Raw genomic sequence first — 6,878 nt, 5'->3', positions numbered from 1 at the left:
CAAGAACAGTGCGTAGAGAGCTTCATAGAATGGGTTTCCATGGCCGAGCAGCTGCATCCAAGCCATACATCACCAAGTGCAATGCAAGGGGTCGGATGCAGTGGTGTAAAGCACGCCGCCACTGGACTCTAGAGCAGTGGAGACACGTTCTCTGGAGTGACGAATCACGCTTCTCCATCTGGCAATCTGATGGACGAGTCTGTGTTTGGCGGTTGCCAGGAGAACGGTACTTGTCTGACTGCATTGTGCCAACTGTGAAGTTTGTTGGAGGGGGATTATGGTGTGGGGTTGTTTTTCAGGAGCTGGGCTTGGCCCCTTAGTTCCAGTGAAAGGAACTCTGAATGCTTCAGCATACCAAGAGATTTTGGACAATTCCATGCTCCTAACTTTGTGGGAACAGTTTGGGGATGGCCCCTTCCTGTTCCAACATGACTGCGCACCAGTGCACAAAGCAAGGTCCATAAAGACATGGATGAGCGAGTTTGGTGTGGAAGAACTTGACTGGCCTGCACAGAGTCCTGACCTCAACCCGACAGAGCACCTTTGGGATGAATTAGAGCGAAGACTGCGAGCCAGGCCTTCTCGTCCAACAACAGTGTCTGACCTCACAAATGCGCTTCTGGAAGAATGGTCAAAAATTCCCATAAACACACTCCTAAAGCTTGTGGAAAGCCTTCCCAGAAGAGTTGAAGCTGTTATAGCTGCAAAGGGTGGGCCGACGTCATATTAAACCCTATGGATTAAGAATGGGATGTCACTTAAGTTCATATGTGTCTAAAGGCAGATGAGCGAATACTTTTGGCAATATAGTGTATATATACACACACACACACACACACACACACACACACACACACACACACTACATATATATATATATATATATATATATATATATATATATATATATATATATATATACAGCTGTGGATACATACTAGGCACGAGACAAATTGTATTTGTTTATTTGATTAACTTGACCTGTACTGTACAGCGCTATTCATCCCTTTTTAATACAAAAATGTTTAAAACTTTTTTTTTATTATTTCTATTGCATTCATATGAGATGAGGACCTCAAATTCAAATCTGTAGTTTGTCTTGTCCTATTCAACGGTCACTGGTGAATACCTTACTCTGGAACACTATATAATCATTACACTCCAAACCGGGAAGGTAACTCAGCATTAAAGATAATTAAGTACCATAGCTTCTGATGTTTCAACAATTAAAGACACTATGTCCGAACTGAAGAATGCTGTGAACGCCAGGCAAAAACGCCTTACTGAAGCAGGAAGCATATCAAACGTAGAGGATACCACACAACAGCTGGTGAGAGAAAGTGAAAAGGATAACAAGCACTATGGAACCATGGAGCCGTGTGAAAGATATAGTAAATAGGAACTGGCGTAATAATGTGAGATTGATTGGACTGAAAAAGGGCCTTGAAATGGATGAGGAGCTCTGACAAAAATATGGGAAAGATCCGATAAACGCTGTAGGACGAGTTCGCAAAAGTATTGCTGCATCTGAAACAGCGTCCTGTCACAGTATGTACTGTATTTGATGAAGGATGCACATGTCTGCCGCCAAAACGTTCTTTTAGGTATGCATGCGAGTAGTATAAATATATATCGGACATTCTTCAACCGGGGACGTGGGTATTGACCCGCGACCCGCATATATGATGTAAGAACAACAACCGCGAAAATTATCTGCTCTGTTTTTGTTAAACAAGCTCAATTTAAGTGCAAGGAACAATTATCTTGGTATATCAATCTATTAATCAATCAATCAATGTATTTATTTATTGTCCAAGTAAGATACAATTACGAGGAATTTGTCTTGGTATGTTGTTCCCCAACATAGACAATAAGAGTACACTGCCGTTCAAAAGTTTGGGTCATTTGACTGAAATGTTTCTCATGATCTTAAAAATCTTTTGATCTAAAGGCCTATGCTTAAATGTTTGAAATTAGTTTTGGAGACAAAAATATAATTGTGCCAACAAATTAATTTATTTCATTAAAAAATAAATAAAATAAAATATTTATTTTATATTTTTATGGATGACTTAGACTGAATAATAAAGAAAAGCAGCCAATAAGTGCCCAGCATAGATTGGTACTCCTTCAATACTGTTTAAAAATCATCCCAGGGTGATACCTCAAGAAGTTGGTTGAGAAAATGTCAAGAGTACATGTCTGCAAATTCTAGACAAAGGGTGGCTATTTTGAAGATACTAAAATATATAGTTTACGTGATTTATTTTGGATTTTTTTTTTTTTAGTCACAACATAATTTCCAGTTCCATTTCTGTTACTCCATAGATTTGATGAATTTACTATTATTCTAAAATGTAAAAAAAATAAAAATAATAATAATAATAATAATAAAAGAATGAGTAAATGACCCCAAACTTTTGAACATCAGTGTACATACCTAAAGTATACAATACAAACATTTTCCAGTACACAATAATGATACATACTATACAATATCTAAAATACAATGTATCAGTGCAGTGTATTTGATACAGTGCAATCCAGTCCAGTATATAACAGTACCCATACAGGGTGTACAATGGTGCTAAGAGAAGTGTGATTGACATCAATTAGATCAATATTTAATAAATCAAGAGTCAGTAAATAAATAGATATAGAAAAACCGTCCAGTGAACATTCACGAATACCATATAGAAGTGTGCGAAATCTGTTGTCCTTTTGTATTTATGTATTTTTCACTGTTGAAGCAATGGGGGACTATTAATGAGGGCCACTGCCCATGGGAAGAAGCTGTTTTTGTGTCTGTTAGTTTTAGATTTATCTTTCTGTAGCGCTTTTTGGAAGGTAATAGCTGAAAGATGTGGTAAGCTAGGTTGATGTGCCTTTAATGAACTTTTCAGCCCGCTTCCTGGATCTTGACTCATACAAATCTTGTAGTGGAGGCAGGCTGCAGCCTATGATCTTTTTAGCTGAGCGCACAATGCGTTGGAGTCTACTCTGATGACATGCCGTGGCTGACCCATACCACACAATTATTGATGAGGTTAGGATGGACTGAATGATGGCAGTGAAGGATTGGACCATAAGTGCTTGTGACATTTTGAATTTATTTAACTGTCTCAAAAAGTAACACCTCTGTTGTGCTTTTTTTGTTAGGGTATATGATGTTAGCTTCCCATTTGAGACTTCTAGAAATTATGGTTCCCAGATATTTAAAAGACTCAGCAACAGTGATAGTTGAGCCCATCAGAGTAAGAAGAGCCGCAGGTTCTGGTGACTTTCTTAAGTCAGTGGTCATCACTACACTCTTTAAAGTGTTTAGCTCGAGGTTGTTGTGGCCGGACCATGACACCAAACGTTACACCTCCTTTCTATAACCAGATTCATCACCATCCTTTATAAGGCAAATCAGCATTGTTTCATCAGCAAATTTAAGGAGCTTTACATATGGGACCATTGAAGTGCAGTCATTTGTGTAGAGAGAGTAAAGAATTGGAGACAGCACACATCTTTGTGGTGCCCCTGTGTTGACTGTTAGTGAGCCTGTTGTGAACTTTCCAAGCCGAACCTGTTGTCTTCTGTTGGTGAGGAAATCTGTTATCCACCTATGGCATCAGGGACAGTTAAGTGAGAGAGCTTGGCCTGTAGACGCTCTGGTTTTATGGTGTTAAATGCTGAGCTAAAGTCCACAAAGAGGATCTTGGTGTAAGTTTCTGGGCTGTCAAAATGTTGAAGAATGTAGTGGAGGGCCATATTGACTGCATCGTCTGTCGACCTATTTGATCTGTATGAAAACTGCAGTGGGTCCAGTAATGGGTCAGTAATGGATCTGAGGTAAGACATCACCAGCCGTTCGAATGTTTTCATTACTGATGTCAAGGAAACAGGTCTATAATCATTCAGGTTTGTTATCTTCTGCTTTTTGGGGACTGGGATGATGATAGATGTTTTAAAGCAAGCAGGGACAGTGCACAGACCCAGTGACTGGTTAAATATGTCTGTGAACACATGTGCGAGTTGATCAGCACAGTTCTTTAAAGAGGATGGAGAGACAGAGTCAGGACCAGGTGCTTTACCTGTATTCTGCTTTTTGAATAGTTTGATAATGTCCCACTCTTTGATCTCAAGTGAGGTGGGTCAGATTTAAATTGCAATGCTGTGTAAGGGGCAGGATTGATTGCAGATTAGGTGATGGTGGGATGAGTGTGGTCTGATGTGTGGGACACAAATTAATATTAGATAGTTCAAATCTACAATAGAATTTATTGAGATCATTGGAAAGGTGTTGGTCAAACACAGACTGAAGTGTTTTCCTCTTTTTGTAATCTGTACATTTTTGGAGGCACTTCCATGTTGTTGATGAAGCTGTTTCTTAAGCTTCTCAGAGTAGCCCTGCTTGGCAGCCCTGATTCCCTTCTCCAGTATGTACTTATCAGATTTGTAGGCCTGCTTTTTATGTCTATGAAGTTGTTTTAGTTTATGTGTAAACCAAGGCTTGTCGTTGTTATATCTAATTTGTATTTTAGTTGGAATGCAGCTGTCTTCGCAGAACCAGAAGTATGATGTCACTGATTCTGTGTATTCATCCAGACTATTTGTTGATTTTTTAAAACATGCCAGTCTGTAGAGTCAAAACAGCCCTTAAATGTTTCTATAGTTCCGTTATTCCATTTCTTAACTTTGGTTATGACTGGTTTGGAAGATTTAACTTTCTGTTTGTATCTTGGAAAGAAATGAACAATATTATAATCGGAATGACCCAGCGCAGCTCTGGATGCAGAGTGATATGAGTCTTTTATTGTTGTTTAACAGTTGTCCAGCATTCTTCTTCTCTAGTGTTGCATGTGATGTGTTGTTTGTATTTCGGCAATTCTTTGGTGAGGTATGCATTATTGAAGTCACCCATAATTATAAGTGGGGAGTTCAGGTAATGTCTCTCCACCTCGGTTATTTGATCAGCCAACTGTTGCTGTGCGTCTCGCACACAGGCATGAGGTGGAATGTAAGCGCCAATGAAAATAAAAGATGTAAACTCCCGAAGCGAGTAGAATGGTCTACTTTTTATAAAAAAGGGTTTCTAGCTGTGATGAACATGATTTCTGCAAAACTTTGACATTATTGCACAAACCTTCATTAATGTAGAGACATATTCCTCTTCCTCGTGATTTCCCCGCTGTTCCAGCTTGCCGGTCTGCTCGGAAAGGTTGAAAGCCTGGCAGTTGGAGAACAATATCTGGAATTGTATCATCCAGCCAGGTTTCAATAAATCACAGAGCAGAAGTAGTACAAAAGTCTCTGTTTGCTTCTATAAGAAGATGGAGTTCATCCATTTTATTGCTTAATGAGCCACACGTTTGAGAGGTACATTCCTGGAAGAGGTGTTCGAAAACCCCGCTGCCGTAGATACACTAGGGCCCACGCTCTTTTACCTCTACTCCTTTTCATGGCCAAACATAAAGCTGCTGCACTCTTAGTTATAATTCCCAGTAAATCCAAAGATAGCAAAAAGTCCGAAGTCATTCCAGGTGGTATTGTATTCCTGATGTCGAGAAGTGTTTCTTTGGAGTATGTTATTAGATTTTGTGCAGCAAACACAGGATAAAAAAAATAAATAAAAAAACAAGAACTGGATAAGAGCAACTCACCTTGGCTGCCGTTCTAAACGCCTTCTTGATTTTTTATGTAGCACTTACAGTTGAGAAGAGCCATCTGACTCGCGGATCACTGCCATTATTTTAAATCCAATGCTTTAAATGTGATGTCACCTCAGCTCCCGAGGGATGGGATCTTTAAGTGTCCAGATGATCCGCACTTCAGAATCTCACCGGAAATAGTATGTCATCCAGGTATTTCTCGCTTACTGCTTCATGAATACTGTGGCTTTGGACATACTACTCCATTGACATATTGTTTTTTGCATACTATATAGTAGAGAAGTAAAGATATTCGGACGCAGCATATGTTTTCATCAAATTTCAAGATGGCTACCAGACTGGAGTGGTTGGGTCCGTTGAAAAGTTCACAAGAAGATGAATCAGAGGATACATTATTGTTTTTGTCTGTAGACCATATGGTTCAGAAGTTATCAGCTGTTAAAAAGTAAATTTCTGAACTGGTGGTGGTGCCATAGAGTTTGACCTCGAAACCACAAATTTTGAAAATTGTTCCAAATTTCATAATTTTCCTATGTACGGTTCTAAGGGCAGACATAAACTCCCAGACAGAAAACAATAGGGGCTCTGCTACTTCTGGGCTTGGACCCTAATTCTCTGAAACCATATGCTTATACATCACCCACCTACCTTTCTTTCCTCTTCCAAATTGTCAGAACCTACTCAATGTCTCCTTGAGAAGGCTTTTATGTGCAAGCTTCCTTCTAACTCACAAAAGATTACAGACACAATCAATTAGAAACAATCATTATTGTAAGTTACTTTCACTATTTTGTGGAAAAAAAAGAAACAAAAAAGAAAACTATGTTTACTCTTTCATGCGAGTTAAACTGAAATGTATAATAATTTGACAGATTGTTAAAATAACAGTTTGACTTCAATGCAATTTAAAGCTCGCTTCAGATGGTGTCCATTGTGCAGTCTTAGGATGAGCTGATTATTGTATGTTAACTACACAGCAATTAAACTACATAATTCAGGTGGCCCTGTTGGTAATTTTTTTTAATTAAGATTTATACAATGTATCTAGTTAAGACGGTTCCCTGTATAATTTACAGCATTAGTTGTTAGACAATTTTTTCATGCGATAGTGAAATTGACACCTGAAATGTACCCAGTCTACCCACATGGTGTTCTTGTACTGGGGTCCATAAGATCCTCTTAAAACATTGATACATTGGGGGGTGGGAGGGGGATTTCAAA

This window comes from Myxocyprinus asiaticus, chromosome 5 (genome assembly GCF_019703515.2).
Source record: "Myxocyprinus asiaticus isolate MX2 ecotype Aquarium Trade chromosome 5, UBuf_Myxa_2, whole genome shotgun sequence".
NCBI lineage: Eukaryota > Metazoa > Chordata > Actinopteri > Cypriniformes > Catostomidae > Myxocyprinus > Myxocyprinus asiaticus.
This window is presented reverse-complemented; position numbering follows the sequence as displayed.